The sequence below is a fragment of the Syngnathus scovelli genome, chromosome 15 (assembly GCF_024217435.2).
Source record: "Syngnathus scovelli strain Florida chromosome 15, RoL_Ssco_1.2, whole genome shotgun sequence".
NCBI lineage: Eukaryota > Metazoa > Chordata > Actinopteri > Syngnathiformes > Syngnathidae > Syngnathus > Syngnathus scovelli.
The window spans coordinates 13,916,999-13,934,498 of NC_090861.1; the positions used below are offsets into that span (position 1 = coordinate 13,916,999).

General features: G+C 59.7%; 2 non-coding genes and 2 pseudogenes across 2 annotated transcripts; all 4 read left to right on the forward strand.

Annotated features, from left to right (window-relative positions):
* Nucleotides 1-8,019: 8,019 nt before the first annotated feature.
* On the forward strand, nt 8,020-8,138 carry LOC125982849 (5S ribosomal RNA). The gene has a single exon (XR_007486505.1). It is a non-coding gene; the product is annotated as a 5S ribosomal RNA (ribosomal RNA).
* An 872-nt stretch (nt 8,139-9,010) lies between these two features.
* On the forward strand, nt 9,011-9,129 carry LOC125982818 (5S ribosomal RNA; annotated as a pseudogene).
* A 5,898-nt stretch (nt 9,130-15,027) lies between these two features.
* Nucleotides 15,028-15,146, forward strand: LOC125982866 (5S ribosomal RNA). Its single transcript, XR_007486520.1, has one exon. It is a non-coding gene; the product is annotated as a 5S ribosomal RNA (ribosomal RNA).
* An 872-nt stretch (nt 15,147-16,018) lies between these two features.
* On the forward strand, nt 16,019-16,137 carry LOC125982830 (5S ribosomal RNA; annotated as a pseudogene).
* Nucleotides 16,138-17,500: the final 1,363 nt, after the last annotated feature.

Below are 17,500 nucleotides of genomic sequence, written 5' to 3' on the forward strand. Positions count from 1 at the left end.
TTCATGGACTCTGGAAGGAGAAGACGGACTGCGGCCGGGCCAATCACCTTCTGAATAGGGAACGGTCCAACAAAGCGGGGCGCCAGTTTGCGGGATCCTGCTCGCAGCGGCAAATCCCGCGTCGAGAGCCACACACGCTGCCCCACTCTGTACTCCGGAGCCGGTGTCCGGTGCTTGTTCGCCTGGCGGGCGTAGCCTGAAACAGAGCGGAGAAGAGTGACCCGGGCCCTCGCCCAGGCGCGATGACAACGGCGGACACAAGCCTGGGCCGACGGGCACGCCGCACCACGCTCCTGGTGGGCGAACAAGGGTGGCTGGTACCCGAAGACGCAGTGGAAAGGCGAAAGTCCAGTAGCCGAGCTGGGGAGGGAATTGTGAGCGTACTCTACCCAGGGAAGCTGTTGGACCCACCCGCGCTGGTCCCCGGCGGCCATGCATCGGAGAGACCTGCCCAGTTCCTGGTTCAGGCGCTCCGCTTGACCGTTGGACTGAGGGTGAAACCCCGAGGAGAGGCTGGCCGTGGCGCCGAGGAGTCGGCAGAACTCCGTCCAGAAGGTGGAAGCGAATTGAGGTCCTCGGTCTGACACGATGTCCTGTGGGAGACCGTGGTGGCGAAACACCTCCCGCACCATGATGGACGCCGTCTGCTTCGCAGATGGGAGCTTAGGCAGAGGGATGAAATGCGTCATTTTGCTAAAACGGTCCACCACCGTGAGGACCACCGTGTTTCCCTCAGAGGGGGGGAGGCCCGTGACAAAGTCGATCGACAGGTGAGACCAGGGACGCTGGGGGACCGGCAAGGGTTGAAGCAGCCCGGCCGGAGGACGAGTAGACGTCTTGTAGCGGTTACAAATTGAGCAGGCTCTGACGTAATCGCTGGTGTCCACTTCCCAGGTGGGCCACCAGAAACGCTGTGCCACCACGTACCTCGTGCGTGCCGCGCCGGGATGACAGGCCAGGCGTGAGTCGTGCGCCCATTGCAGCACGGACGACCGCAGACCTTCAGGGACGAACAGGCGACCCTCCGGGCAGTTGCTGGGGCCGGGTTGATCGCGTGATGCGGCTTCCACTTGGCGTTCGATCTCCCATGTAAGAGCCGCCACCCGAACTGAGCTCGGGAGGATAGTGGGAGGCGGACCCTGTCCCTCCTCCCCCCCAGGAAACAAACGCGACAGGGCGTCCGCCTTCGCGTTACGGGAACCCGGTCTATAGGAAAGAGAGAACTCAAACCGGTCAAAGAACAGAGCCCACCGTGCTTGTCTTGCGTTCAGCCTCTTGGCCGATCGCAGATACTCCAAGTTGCGGTGGTCGGTCCAGACGATGAACGGAGTGGTGGCGCCCTCCAGCCAATGCCGCCACTCCTCCAAGGCCAACTTGACGGCGAGGAGCTCCCGATTCCCGATGTCATAGTTTCGTTCCGAGGCCGACAGACGGCGAGAAAAGAAGGCGCACGGGTGGAGGCGATCGTCTTGGTGGCTACGTTGAGACAGCACCGCCCCGACACCCACGTTCGAGGCGTCCACCTCTACCACGAACTGTCTGTCGGGATCGGGAACCCTGAGGATGGGAGCGGATGTGAACCTCCTCTTAAGCTCCTGAAATGCCCGTTCTGCCCGTTCCGTCCATTTGTACGGGGAGGCGGGGCTGGTAAGGGAGGTGAGGGGCGCGGCCACTGTGCTGTATCCACGGATAAAACGGCGATAAAAGTTCGCGAACCCTAAGAACTGTTGCAGTCGCTTGCGTGTTTCGGGAACAGGCCATGACGTGACCGCTTGCACCTTCCCAGGGTCCATCTCGATGGATCCCTCACGCACCACATAGCCGAGGAATTTGACAGAGGAGGCGTGGAACTCGCACTTCTCCGCCTTCACGTAGAGCGAATTCTCAAGGAGACGGCGCAGCACCGCCCGTACATGCTTGATGTGCTCAGGGAGCGAGCGTGAGAAAATGAGGATGTCGTCTAAATAAACGAACACAAATTTGTCCAGCATGTCTCGTAGCACGTCATTAATCAGTGACTGGAAAACCGCTGGGGCGTTGGTGAGCCCAAACGGAACCACCAAGTACTCGTAGTGTCCGCTCGGGGTGTTGAAAGCCGTCTTCCACTCGTCTCCCTCCCGGATGCGGATTAGGTGGTAGGCGTTGCGAAGATCCAGCTTGGTGAAAATGGTGGCTCCCTGAAGGCTCTCGAAGGCGGAAGACAGCAGAGGCAGAGGGTATCGGTTCTTCACAGTGATCTCGTTTAGTCCCCGGTAGTCGATACACGGGCGTAGCGTGCCCTCCTTCTTCTTCACGAAGAAGAACCCCGCTCCCGCAGGTGAAGAGGACGGTCGTATGATACCGGCTGCCAGGGACTCCCGGATGTATTCCTCCATAGCCCGGCGCTCAGGAGCGGACAGGGAGTAGACGCGTCCTTTGGGAGGGAAGGTGCCGGGTAACAGCTCGATAGCGCAGTCGTAGGACCGGTGTGGAGGAAGAGAAGTGGCCCTGGCTTTACTAAAAACCTCCTTGAGCTCGTGATAAAACGCTGGGACATTGGGGATGTCGGGACTGTACCTCGGCGGGGCTCTGCTGAGTGGGCTGGTGGCCGCCTTCAGGCACGCCTGATGGCAGCGTTCGCTCCACTGCCGAACAACCCCCACCTCCCAGTCCAGCACCGGGTTGTGCTGCCGCAACCAAGGGTGCCCCAGTATGAGCTGCTGTCCTGGGAGGGAGAGAAGAAAAAACTGGATGGTCTCGTGGTGATTGCCCGAGAGCAGTAACTTAATTGGTTCCGTCACGAAAGCCACCTCGCCGATCAGACGGCCATCAATGGCACGTGCGGGAATAGACGGGCTCAGAGGGAGGAAGCCGACACCCCACTTGCGTGCCAGGCTAATGTCCATGATGTTCCCCTCCGCGCCGGAATCCACCAAGGCCGCCACGTTCTGGTCGCCCGCCGCGAGCTGGACGCGTGCCTGTAGCGTGAGCGTGCTGGGGCTGGGAGAGCCGGTGCTGGTCGAGCTCACGCGGATCCCCCGACGCCGCGTGAGCTCCGGCCTCTTTAACGGGCACCCCGCTACCCGATGGCCCCCCTCCCCACAGTAAAAACACAAGCCCAGTGAGGGGCGTCGACGGTGCTCCTCCGAGGGAACCCGAGCCCCTCCCAGATCCATGGGCTCGGCGGGTGGTGTGGTTGGCGGGTCCCCAGCAGACGGAGGAATGTGACCACACGGGTTTCGCGGGGACCTCCTCTCCCGATCGCGCCGCCGCGTCTGGATCCGCCGGTCTACTCGGGCCGCCAAGTCCATCGCGCCCCTCAGGGTTCGCGGGCGATCGTACGCAACCAGTCCATCTTTCATGTACTCAGCGAGTCCGTTTAGGAAGGTGCTAACGAGCGCCGGCGTGTTCCATCCGCTGCTGCCGGCCAACGTCTGGAACTTAAGGGCGTACTCTGCGACCGATCGGCTACCTTGACGCAGCGTCGCCAGTTCCTCGGCGGCGTCCTCGGCGGCGGATCCCAGGTCGAACAGGCGGAGCAATTCCTCCGCGAAGGCGTCGAAGGAATCGCAAGCCGGGGCCATCCTTTCATATTCGGCCAGGCCCCACAGCCGCGCCTCGCCCGTGAGGTGGGTTAGGACGAACCCGACCTTGGCTGATTCCGACGAAAACGTGATTGGCTGGAGGCTGAACATTATGCGGCAGTTCGTCACGAATGCCCTCACGTGCTTGGGATCGCCGTTAAACTTCTCGATGTTGCCAAGGCGGGGCTCCGGGACGTCCACGAGCGTCCTGGCCTCGGCAGACGAGCGGTGCGGGGGTACCGTGACAGCCGGGGACGCAGCCACCGACAGTCTCTGGAGGGCTTGGGCCATCTCCTGCTGCTGTAGCTGTTGCTGCTGACCAACCTTGATCAGGTGCCGGATGTCGGCAGACAGGCTGCTGACGGCGGTCTCGGCTCGCTCCAGTCGACTCAATGCCGTCTCGTCGTTCGCTGGCTGCATAGCGTTGGTCAGTCTGTACTGTAAGGGAACGGACAGTACAGCCAAGTGCGTAGCGACGGACTTTATTGGAGAAGGGGATGATGGGAACAGCGGGCGCTGGAGCGGCGATCGGGCTGGAGAGGACAAACGATTCTGCGGGGGTTCCAAGTAGTCAAGCGGGTCCGTAGCTTCGGGACTGATGAGCAAGGCAGCATCAAGGGACAGACTGACACTCAGGTCTGCGCTGGCGGCGCTGATATAGTGCTGTCCATGAGCCCGTGGCAGGTGACGGCGATTCCATTGACAGGGGGGCGTGGTCCTGTCGCCGGTGGCACCAGCACGTGACACTTTTCCGTTGGGCATTCGCGTAGAACCCTATTCCAGTTACGGCCAGATTCTTTTAGACTAGTGGTCCCCAACCTTTCTTGCGCCACGGACCGGCTACGCGTCAGAAATATTTTTGCTGACCTGCCTTTATATATATAAATAAAAAATAAATCAATATAAATAAATACTACATTTATAATAAGTATATATACCGTTTTTGCCGGTGTATTGGTCGACCTTTTTCGATCCAAAATCGACCGAAAAAAATCGACCTCGACTTATCCACCGAGTCATAAAATTTAACTTCGTATTCATCGCTTCAAATGTGATGGTAACCAAGGCCGTTTCTCATGCATCTCATTGTGCGTTGCACTTAGAAAATTTGAACCGGGCGGCGTGCGCGAGTGCGCGGCCCGCTGGAAGTCGAATGAGGCGCCGCGACCACCTCCGCGGTGCTTATAAACAGCCGATCCGCTCGGCGGGGGCTATTTTCGGCTACTTGGCTCGTGCGCACGGCCTCCCGGATGTGCCGGGCGGGTGCGCGAGCTCGCCGGCCGCTGGAAGTCGAATGAGGCGCCGCGACCACCTCCGCGGTGCTTATAAACAGCCGATCCGCTCGGCGGGGGCTATTTTCGGCCACTTGGCTCGTGCGCACGGCCTCCCGGATGTGCCGGGCGGGTGCGCGAGCTCGCCGGCCGCTGGAAGTCGAATGAGGCGCCGCGACCACCTCCGCGGTGCTTATAAACAGCCGATCCGCTCGGCGGGGGCTATTTTCGGCCACTTGGCTCGTGCGCACGGCCTCCCGGATGTGCCGGGCGGGTGCGCGAGCTCGCCGGCCGCTGGAAGTCGAATGAGGCGCCGCGACCACCTCCGCGGTGCTTATAAACAGCCGATCCGCTCGGCGGGGGCTATTTTCGGCCACTTGGCTCGTGCGCACGGCCTCCCGGATGTGCCGGGCGGGTGCGCGAGCTCGCCGGCCGCTGGAAGTCGAATGAGGCGCCGCGACCACCTCCGCGGTGCTTATAAACAGCCGATCCGCTCGGCGGGGGCTATTTTCGGCCACTTGGCTCGTGCGCACGGCCTCCCGGATGTGCCGGGCGGGTGCGCGAGCTCGCCGGCCGCTAGAAGTCGAATGAGGCGCCGCGACCACCTCCGCGGTGCTTATAAACAGCCGATCCGCTCGGCGGAGGCTATTTTCGGCCACTTGGCTCGTGCGCACGGCCTCCCGGATGTGCCGGGCGGGTGCGCGAGCTCGCCGGCCGCTGGAAGTCGAATGAGGCGCCGCGACCACCTCCGCGGTGCTTATAAACAGCCGATCCGCTCGGCGGGGGCTATTTTCGGCCACTTGGCTCGTGCGCACAGCCTCCCGGATGTGCCGGGCGGGTGCGCGAGCTCGCCGGCCGCTGGAAGTCGAATGAGGCGCCGCGACCACCTCCGCGGTGCTTATAAACAGCCGATCCGCTCGGCGGGGGCTATTTTCGGCCACTTGGCTCGTGCGCACGGCCTCCCGGATGTGCCGGGCGGGTGCGCGAGCTCGCCGGCCGCTGGAAGTCGAATGAGGCGCCGCGGCCACCTCCGCGGTGCTTATAAACAGCCGATCCGCTCGGCGGGGGCTATTTTCGGCCACTTGGCTCGTGCGCACGGCCTCCCGGATGTGCCGGGCGGGTGCGCAGGCTCGCCGGCCGCTGGAAGTCGAATGAGGCGCCGCGACCACCTCCGCGGTGCTTATAAACAGCCGATCCGCTCGGCGGGGGCTATTTTCGGCCACTTGGCTCGTGCGCACGGCCTCCCGGATGTGCCGGGCGGGTGCGCGAGCTCGCCGGCCGCTGGAAGTCGAATGAGGCGCCGCGACCACCCCCGCGGTGCTTATAAACAGCCGATCCGCTCGGCGGGGGCTATTTTCGGCCACTTGGCTCGTGCGCACGGCCTCCCGGATGTGCCAGGCGGGTGCGCGGGCTCGCCGGCCGCTGGAAGTCGAATGAGGCGCCGCGACCACCTCCGCGGTGCTTATAAACAGCCGATCCGCTCGGCGGGGGCTATTTTCGGCCACTTGGCTCGTGCGCACGGCCTCCCGGATGTGCCGGGCGGGTGCGCGAGCTCGCCGGCCGCTTGAAGTCGAATGAGGCGCCGCGACCACCTCCGCGGTGCTTATAAACAGCCGATCCGCTCGGCGGGGGCTATTTTCGGCCACTTGGCTCGTGCGCACGGCCTCCCGGATGTGCCGGGCGGGTGCGCGAGCTCGCTGGCCGCTGGAAGTCGAATGAGGCGCCGCGACCACCTCCGCGGTGCTTATAAACAGCCGATCCGCTCGGCATGGACTATTTTCGGCCACTTGGCTCGTGCACACGGCCTCCCGGATGTGCCGGGCGGGTGCGCGAGCTCGCCGGCCGCTTGAAGTCGAATGAGGCGCCGCGACCACCTCCGCGGTGCTTATAAACAGCCGATCCGCTCGGCGGGGGCTATTTTCGGCCACTTGGCTCGTGCGCACGGCCTCCCGGATGTGCCGGGCGGGTGCGCGAGCTCGCCGGCCGCTGGAAGTCGAATGAGGCGCCGCGACCACCTCCGCGGTGCTTTTAAACAGCCGATCCGCTCGGCGGGGGCTATTTTCGGCCACTTGGCTCGTGCGCACGGCCTCCCGGATGTGCCGGGCGGGTGCGCGAGCTCGCCGGCCGCTGGAAGTCGAATGAGGCGCCGCGACCACCTCCGCGGTGCTTATAAACAGCCGATCCGCTCGGCGGGGGCTATTTTCGGCCACTTGGCTCGTGCGCACGGCCTCCCGGATGTGCCGGGCGGGTGCGCGGGCTCGCCGGCCGCTGGAAGTCGAATGAGGCGCCGCGACCACCTCCGCGGTGCTTATAAACAGCCGATCCGCTCGGCGGGGCTATTTTCGGCCACTTGGCTCGTGCGCACGGCCTCCCGGATGTGCCGGGCGGGTGCGCGAGCTCGCCGGCCGCTGGAAGTCGAATGAGGCGCCGCGACCACCTCCGCGGTGCTTATAAACAGCCGATCCGCTCGGCGGGGGCTATTTTCGGCCACTTGGCTTGTGCGCACGGCCTCCCGGATGTGCCGGGCGGGTGCGCGAGCTCGCCGGCGGCTGGAAGTCCAATGAGGCGCCGCGATCTCCTCCGCGGTGCTTATAAAGTGCCGATCCGCTCGGCTTGGAGCTATTTCCGGCCTCCCGTTGGTGCCGGGCGGCGTGCGCGAGCTCGCCGGCCGTGATCTCCTCCGCGGTGCTTATAAACAGCAGCATGCGCACGGCCTCCCAGAATTTGAACACATTTCGTCAATAAATTTCGCATATTGAATTTTGAAGTTTAATATAATGCAACAATTGAGCTCGACTTATACAAAGGATATATCATAAAATCGTAAATTTCCGTCGAATTTTAGGGGGTCGACTTATACACCGAGTCGACCTGTACACCGGCAAATACGGTAAATACGATTAAATAAAATGATACGACTGGCATAAAAACAAATATAAACCACATAAAAATAAAAGTCACCATTACGTTGAATTATTGGGAGCACCGAGCTTGTTTCTCAGAAACGAGCCGGTCCCATCCAGGCGTAATCGGAGACAATGAAACCCGAAGTGGTTAAGGTTTGTCTTTTAATGCAGGATGCTTGGTCTCCATGTGCCGAAGCAGTTTTGAAGGCTTCATTGGCTCGCTCGCTAGTTTCAGGGGCGATTGTGTCTATAAATTGCAAAATGTTGGGTCACCTCACGGCTTACGGCCATACTACCCTGAGAACGCCCGATCTCGTCCGATCTCGGAAGCTAAGCAGGGTCGGGCCTGGTTAGTACTTGGATGGGAGACCGCCTGGGAATACCAGGTGCTGTAAGCTTTTTCTTTTTCTTATGTGCACTTCAATCGTTTAAGAAGCTATTTTTTACAACACCCATCACGAATGGCATCCGGAAACAGCAAGCCTAATTTAAACTCCGACATTGAAACTATAACACGAGTTTGAAAGCTATATTATGTGGTGACATCCACAGCATTGTAGTTAAATTTTTTACCGCTAGAGAGCAGACTATGTACAGTGAGCATGGCTCCCTGTGAACTCAAAGCAGCAGGCTTGACTTGTAAAAGAACCCAACACAACACTTCCATGAAGTAATTGTACTAAGTTCATTTTGTTTTTCCTTATTTAATCACTTCACTGGTTTCTTTTATATCAAACAAATTGTTTTAGGTTATTCACCTGACATGTTGATCCATCAGCTGATAAAGACGCGTCACCATCACATCTGTGACACTCTGATGAAGGCGGAAGAAACCGCCGAAACATGTCAGGTGAATAACCTAAAACAATTTGTTTGATATAAAAGAAACCAGTGAAGTGACTTCCATGAAGTGTTTTTAAACTTTTCAAGGCATTTATTTTGATTCAGCAAAATGCAGGTCGCAACGGCAAATTCGTGCTACCGCATAAAAAGCTGTCAATAACTTTTCATGATAGCCATGTTTCCAGAAAACACCAAAAGCCTTGGAAGAAAGCCTGTTTCGGCCCTGGTTGTAAAAAAAACAAAAAAAAAAACAAAAGGGAAGGGTGACCGTCCGGGAATACCAGGTGCTGAAAGCCTTTTTTTTTTTTTTTTTCCCACGTCAATTGTGAAAGGAAACTTTTACCACAGCCATCAAGTCCCGCCGCTGCTTGGCATGGTTTCAGGGGCGATTGTGTCTATAAAATGAAAAATTCTGAGCGGTTTCACGGCTTACGGCAATACTACCCTGAGAGCGCCCGCTCTCGTCCGATCTCGGAGGCTAAGCAGGGTCGGGCCTGGTTAGTACTTGGATGGGAGACCGCCTGGGAATACCAGTTACCGTAAGCTTTTTTTTTTTTTTTCTTATGTGCACTTCAATCGTTTAAGCCAAGAACTTTTTACAGCACCCATCACGAATGGCATTCGGAAACTGCAAGCCTAGTTTGAACTCCGACACTGAAACTACAACACGAGTTTAAAACCTACATTGTGTGGCGACAGCCATAGCATTGCAGTTCACGTTTTTACCGCTAGAGGACAGACTATGTACAGTGAATAAAGAGCATGGCTCCCTGTGAACTCAAAGCAGCAGTCTTTACTTGTAAAAGAACCCAGCACAACACATTGCGCTTCCATGTAGTGTTTTTACCTTTTTCATGACATTTATTTTGATACAGCCAAATGCAGGTTTTGTGCACTTCACTTTTCCGTTGGGCATTCGCGTAGAACCCTATTCCAGTTACGGCCAGATTCTTTTAGACTAGTGGTCCCCAAACTTTCTTGCGCCACGGACCGGCTACGCGTCAGAAATATTTTTGCGGACCTGCCTTTATATATATAAATAAACAATAAATCTATATAAATAAATACTACATTTATAATAAGTATATATACCGTTTTTGCCGGTGTATTGGTCGACCTTTTTCGATCCAAAATCGACCGAAAAAAATCGACCTCGACTTATACACCGAGTCATAAAATTTAACTTCGTATTCATCGCTTCAAATGTGATGGTAACCAAGGCCGTTTCTCATGCATCTCATTGTGCGTTGCACTTAGAAAATTTGAACCGGGCGGCGTGCGCGAGTGCGCGGCCCGCTGGAAGTCGAATGAGGCGCCGCGACCACCTCCGCGGTGCTTATAAACAGCCGATCCGCTCGGCGGGGGCTATTTTCGGCCACTTGGCTCGTGCGCACGGCCTCCCGGATGTGCCGGGCGGGTGCGCGAGCTCGCCGGCCGCTGGAAGTCGAATGAGGCGCCGCGACCACCTCCGCGGTGCTTATAAACAGCCGATCCGCTCGGCGGGGGCTATTTTCGGCCACTTGGCTCGTGCGCACGGCCTCCCGGATGTGCCGGGCGGGTGCGCGAGCTCGCCGGCCGCTGGAAGTCGAATGAGGCGCCGCGACCACCTCCGCGGTGCTTATAAACAGCCGATCCGCTCGGCGGGGGCTATTTTCGGCCACTTGGCTCGTGCGCACGGCCTCCCGGATGTGCCGGGCGGGTGCGCGAGCTCGCCGGCCGCTGGAAGTCGAATGAGGCGCCGCGACCACCTCCGCGGTGCTTATAAACAGCCGATCCGCTCGGCGGGGGCTATTTTCGGCCACTTGGCTCGTGCGCACGGCCTCCCGGATGTGCCGGGCGGGTGCGCGAGCTCGCCGGCCGCTGGAAGTCGAATGAGGCGCCGCGACCACCTCCGCGGTGCTTATAAACAGCCGATCCGCTCGGCGGGGGCTATTTTCGGCCACTTGGCTCGTGCGCACGGCCTCCCGGATGTGCCGGGCGGGTGCGCGAGCTCGCCGGCCGCTGGAAGTCGAATGAGGCGCCGCGACCACCTCCGCGGTGCTTATAAACAGCCGATCCGCTCGGCGGGGGCTATTTTCGGCCACTTGGCTCGTGCGCACGGCCTCCCGGATGTGCCGGGCGGGTGCGCGAGCTCGCTGGCCGCTGGAAGTCGAATGAGGCGCCGCGACCACCTCCGCGGTGCTTATAAACAGCCGATCCGCTCGGCGGGGGCTATTTTCGGCCACTTGGCTCGTGCGCACGGCCTCCCGGATGTGCCGGGCGGGTGCGCGAGCTCGCCGGCCGCTGGAAGTCGAATGAGGCGCCGCGACCACCTCCGCGGTGCTTATAAACAGCCGATCCGCTCGGCGGGGGCTATTTTCGGCCACTTGGCTCGTGCGCACGGCCTCCCGGATGTGCCGGGCGGGTGCGCGAGCTCGCCGGCCGCTGGAAGTCGAATGAGGCGCCGCGACCACCTCCGCGGTGCTTATAAACAGCCGATCCGCTCGGCGGGGGCTATTTTCGGCCACTTGGCTCGTGCGCACGGCCTCCCGGATGTGCCGGGCGGGTGCGCGAGCTCGCCGGCCGCTGGAAGTCGAATGAGGCGCCGCGACCACCTCCGCGGTGCTTACAAACAGCCGATCCGCTCGGCGGGGGCTATTTTCGTCCACTTGGCTCGTGCGCACGGCCTCCCGGATGTGCCGGGCGGGTGCGCGAGCTCGCCGGCCGCTGGAAGTCGAATGAGGCGCCGCGACCACCTCCGCGGTGCTTATAAACAGCCGATCCGCTCGGCGGGGGCTATTTTCGGCCACTTGGCTCGTGCGCACGGCCTCCCGGATGTGCCGGGCGGGTGCGCGAGCTCGCCGGCCGCTGGAAGTCGAATGAGGCGCCGCGGCCACCTCCGCGGTGCTTATAAACAGCCGATCCGCTCGGCGGGGGCTATTTTCGGCCACTTGGCTCGTGCGCACGGCCTCCCGGATGTGCCGGGCGGGTGCGCGGGCTCGCCGGCCGCTGGAAGTCGAATGAGGCGCCGCGACCACCTCCGCGGTGCTTATAAACAGCCGATCCGCTCGGCGGGGGCTATTTTCGGCCACTTGGCTCGTGCGCACGGCCTCCCGGATGTGCCGGGCGGGTGCGCGAGCTCGCCGGCCGCTGGAAGTCGAATGAGGCGCCGCGACCACCTCCGCGGTGCTTATAAACAGCCGATCCGCTCGGCGGGGGCTATTTTCGGCCACTTGGCTCGTGCGCACGGCCTCCCGGATGTGCCGGGCGGGTGCGCGATCTCGCCGGCCGCTGGAAGTCGAATGAGGCGCCGCGACCACCTCCGCGGTGCTTATAAACAGCCGATCCGCTCGGCGGGGGCTATTTTCGGCCACTTGGCTCGTGCGCACGGCCTCCCGGATGTGCCGGGCGGGTGCGCGAGCTCGCCGGCCGCTGGAAGTCGAATGAGGCGCCGCGACCACCTCCGCGGTGCTTATAAACAGCCGATCCGCTCGGCGGGGGCTATTTTCGGCCACTTGGCTCGTGCGCACGGCCTCCCGGATGTGCCGGGCGGGTGCGCGAGCTCGCCGGCCGCTGGAAGTCGAATGAGGCGCCGCGACCACCTCCGCGGTGCTTATAAACAGCCGATCCGCTCGGCGGGGGCTATTTTCGGCCACTTGGCTCGTGCGCACGGCCTCCCGGATGTGCCGGGCGGGTGCGCGAGCTCGCCGGCCGCTGGAAGTCGAATGAGGCGCCGCGACCACCTCCGCGGTGCTTATAAACAGCCGATCCGCTCGGCGGGGGCTATTTTCGGCCACTTGGCTCGTGCGCACGGCCTCCCGGATGTGCCGGGCGGGTGCGCGAGCTCGCCGGCCGCTGGAAGTCGAATGAGGCGCCGCGGCCACCTCCGCGGTGCTTATAAACAGCCGATCCGCTCGGCGGGGGCTATTTTCGGCCACTTGGCTCGTGCGCACGGCCTCCCGGATGTGCCGGGCGGGTGCGCGGGCTCGCCGGCCGCTGGAAGTCGAATGAGGCGCCGCGACCACCTCCGCGGTGCTTATAAACAGCCGATCCGCTCGGCGGGGGCTATTTTCGGCCACTTGGCTCGTGCGCACGGCCTCCCGGATGTGCCGGGCGGGTGCGCGAGCTCGCCGGCCGCTGGAAGTCGAATGAGGCGCCGCGACCACCTCCGCGGTGCTTATAAACAGCCGATCCGCTCGGCGGGGGCTATTTTCGGCCACTTGGCTCGTGCGCACGGCCTCCCGGATGTGCCGGGCGGGTGCGCGATCTCACCGGCCGCTGGAAGTCGAATGAGGCGCCGCGACCACCTCCGCGGTGCTTATAAACAGCCGATCCGCTCGGCGGGGGCTATTTTCGGCCACTTGGCTCGTGCGCACGGCCTCCCGGATGTGCCGGGCGGGTGCGCGATCTCGCCGGCCGCTGGAAGTCGAATGAGGCGCCGCGACCACCTCCGCGGTGCTTATAAACAGCCGATCCGCTCGGCGGGGGCTATTTTCGGCCACTTGGCTCGTGCGCACGGCCTCCCGGGATGTGCCGGGCGGGTGCGCGAGCTCGCCGGCCGCTGGAAGTCGAATGAGGCGCCGCGACCACCCCCGCGGTGCTTATAAACAGCCGATCCGCTCGGCGGGGGCTATTTTCGGTCACTTGGCTCGTGCGCACGGCCTCCCGGATGTGCCGGGCGGGTGCGCGGGCTCGCCGGCCGCTGGAAGTCGAATGAGGCGCCGCGACCACCTCCGCGGTGCTTATAAACAGCCGATCCGCTCGGCGGGGGCTATTTTCGGCCACTTGGCTCGTGCGCACGGCCTCCCGGATGTGCCGGGCGGGTGCGCGAGCTCGCCGGCCGCTTGAAGTCGAATGAGGCGCCGCGACCACCTCCGCGGTGCTTATAAACAGCCGATCCGCTCGGCGGGGGCTATTTTCGGCCACTTGGCTCGTGCGCACGGCCTCCCGGATGTGCCGGGCGGGTGCGCGAGCTCGCTGGCCGCTGGAAGTCGAATGAGGCGCCGCGACCACCTCCGCGGTGCTTATAAACAGCCGATCCGCTCGGCATGGACTATTTTCGGCCACTTGGCTCGTGCACACGGCCTCCCGGATGTGCCGGGCGGGTGCGCGAGCTCGCCGGCCGCTTGAAGTCGAATGAGGCGCCGCGACCACCTCCGCGGTGCTTATAAACAGCCGATCCGCTCGGCGGGGGCTATTTTCGGCCACTTGGCTCGTGCGCACGGCCTCCCGGATGTGCCGGGCGGGTGCGCGAGCTCGCCGGCCGCTGGAAGTCGAATGAGGCGCCGCGACCACCTCCGCGGTGCTTTTAAACAGCCGATCCGCTCGGCGGGGGCTATTTTCGGCCACTTGGCTCGTGCGCACGGCCTCCCGGATGTGCCGGGCGGGTGCGCGAGCTCGCCGGCCGCTGGAAGTCGAATGAGGCGCCGCGACCACCTCCGCGGTGCTTATAAACAGCCGATCCGCTCGGCGGGGGCTATTTTCGGCCACTTGGCTCGTGCGCACGGCCTCCCGGATGTGCCGGGCGGGTGCGCGGGCTCGCCGGCCGCTGGAAGTCGAATGAGGCGCCGCGACCACCTCCGCGGTGCTTATAAACAGCCGATCCGCTCGGCGGGGCTATTTTCGGCCACTTGGCTCGTGCTCACGGCCTCCCGGATGTGCCGGGCGGGTGCGCGAGCTCGCCGGCCGCTGGAAGTCGAATGAGGCGCCGCGACCACCTCCGCGGTGCTTATAAACAGCCGATCCGCTCGGCGGGGGCTATTTTCGGCCACTTGGCTTGTGCGCACGGCCTCCCGGATGTGCCGGGCGGGTGCGCGAGCTCGCCGGCGGCTGGAAGTCCAATGAGGCGCCGCGATCTCCTCCGCGGTGCTTATAAAGTGCCGATCCGCTCGGCTTGGAGCTATTTCCGGCCTCCCGTTGGTGCCGGGCGGCGTGCGCGAGCTCGCCGGCCGCGATCTCCTCCGCGGTGCTTATAAACAGCAGCATGCGCACGGCCTCCCAGAATTTGAACACATTTCGTCAATAAATTTCGCATATTGAATTTTGAAGTTTAATATAATGCAACAATTGAGCTCGACTTATACAAAGGATATATCATAAAATCGTAAATTTCCGTCGAATTTTAGGGGGTCGACTTATACACCGAGTCGACCTGTACACCGGCAAATACGGTAAATACGATTAAATAAAATGATACGACTGGCATAAAAACAAATATAAACCACATAAAAATAAAAGTCACCATTACGTTGAATTATTGGGAGCACCGAGCTTGTTTCTCAGAAACGAGCCGGTCCCATCCAGGCGTAATCGGAGACAATGAAACCCGAAGTGGTTAAGGTTTGTCTTTTAATGCAGGATGCTTGGTCTCCATGTGCCGAAGCAGTTTTGAAGGCTTCATTGGCTCGCTCGCTAGTTTCAGGGGCGATTGTGTCTATAAATTGCAAAATGTTGGGTCACCTCACGGCTTACGGCCATACTACCTTGAGAACGCCCGATCTCGTCCGATCTCGGAAGCTAAGCAGGGTCGGGCCTGGTTAGTACTTGGATGGGAGACCGCCTGGGAATACCAGGTGCTGTAAGCTTTTTCTTTTTCTTATGTGCACTTCAATCGTTTAAGAAGCTATTTTTTACAACACCCATCACGAATGGCATCCGGAAACAGCAAGCCTAATTTAAACTCCGACATTGAAACTATAACACGAGTTTGAAAGCTATATTATGTGGTGACATCCACAGCATTGTAGTTAAATTTTTTACCGCTAGAGAGCAGACTATGTACAGTGAGCATGGCTCCCTGTGAACTCAAAGCAGCAGGCTTGACTTGTAAAAGAACCCAACACAACACTTCCATGAAGTAATTGTACTAAGTTCATTTTGTTTTTCCTTATTTAATCACTTCACTGGTTTCTTTTATATCAAACAAATTGTTTTAGGTTATTCACCTGACATGTTGATCCATCAGCTGATAAAGACGCGTCACCATCACATCTGTGACACTCTGATGAAGGCGGAAGAAACCGCCGAAACATGTCAGGTGAATAACCTAAAACAATTTGTTTGATATAAAAGAAACCAGTGAAGTGACTTCCATGAAGTGTTTTTAAACTTTTCAAGGCATTTATTTTGATTCAGCAAAATGCAGGTCGCAACGGCAAATTCGTGCTACCGCATAAAAAGCTGTCAATAACTTTTCATGATAGCCATGTTTCCAGAAAACACCAAAAGCCTTGGAAGAAAGCCTGTTTCGGCCCTGGTTGTAAAAAAAAAAAAAAAAAAACAAAAGGGAAGGGTGACCGTCCGGGAATACCAGGTGCTGAAAGCCTTTTTTTTTTTTTTTTTTCCCACGTCAATTGTGAAAGGAAACTTTTACCACAGCCATCAAGTCCCGCCGCTGCTTGGCATGGTTTCAGGGGCGATTGTGTCTATAAAATGAAAAATTCTGAGCGGTTTCACGGCTTACGGCAATACTACCCTGAGAGCGCCCGCTCTCGTCCGATCTCGGAGGCTAAGCAGGGTCGGGCCTGGTTAGTACTTGGATGGGAGACCGCCTGGGGATACCAGTTACCGTAAGCTTTTTTTTTTTTTTTTTTTTTCTTATGTGCACTTCAATCGTTTAAGCCAAGAACTTTTTACAGCACCCATCACGAATGGCATTCGGAAACTGCAAGCCTAGTTTGAACTCCGACACTGAAACTACAACACGAGTTTAAAACCTACATTGTGTGGCGACAGCCATAGCATTGCAGTTCACGTTTTTACCGCTAGAGGACAGACTATGTACAGTGAATAAAGAGCATGGCTCCCTGTGAACTCAAAGCAGCAGTCTTTACTTGTAAAAGAACCCAGCACAACACATTGCGCTTCCATGTAGTGTTTTTACCTTTTTCATGACATTTATTTTGATACAGCCAAATGCAGGTTTTGTGCACTTCACTTTTCCGTTGGGCATTCGCGTAGAACCCTATTCCAGTTACGGCCAGATTCTTTTAGACTAGTGGTCCCCAACCTTTCTTGCGCCACGGACCGGCTACGCGTCAGAAATATTTTTGCGGACCTGCCTTTATATATATAAATAAACAATAAATCAATATAAATAAATACTACATTTATAATAAGTATATATACCGTTTTTGCCGGTGTATTGGTCGACCTTTTTCGATCCAAAATCGACCGAAAAAAATCGACCTCGACTTATACACCGAGTCATAAAATTTAACTTCGTATTCATCGCTTCAAATGTGATGGTAACCAAGGCCGTTTCTCATGCATCTCATTGTGCGTTGCACTTAGAAAATTTGAACCGGGCGGCGTGCGCGAGTGCGCGGCCCGCTGGAAGTCGAATGAGGCGCCGCGACCACCTCCGCGGTGCTTATAAACAGCCGATCCGCTCGGCGGGGGCTATTTTCGGCCACTTGGCTCGTGCGCACGGCCTCCCGGATGTGCCGGGCGGGTGCGCGAGCTCGCCGGCCGCTGGAAGTCGAATGAGGCGCCGCGACCACCTCCGCGGTGCTTATAAACAGCCGATCCGCTCGGCGGGGGCTATTTTCGGCCACTTGGCTCGTGCGCACGGCCTCCCGGATGTGCCGGGCGGGTGCGCGAGCTCGCCGGCCGCTGGAAGTCGAATGAGGCGCCGCGACCACCTCCGCGGTGCTTATAAACAGCCGATCCGCTCGGCGGGGGCTATTTTCGGCCACTTGGCTCGTGCGCACGGCCTCCCGGATGTGCCGGGCGGGTGCGCGAGCTCGCCGGCCGCTGGAAGTCGAATGAGGCGCCGCGACCACCACCGCGGTGCTTATAAACAGCCGATCCGCTCGGCGGGGGCTATTTTCGGCCACTTGGCTCGTGCGCACGGCCTCCCGGATGTGCCGGGCGGGTGCGCGAGCTCGCCGGCCGCTGGAAGTCGAATGAGGCGCCGCGACCACCTCCGCGGTGCTTA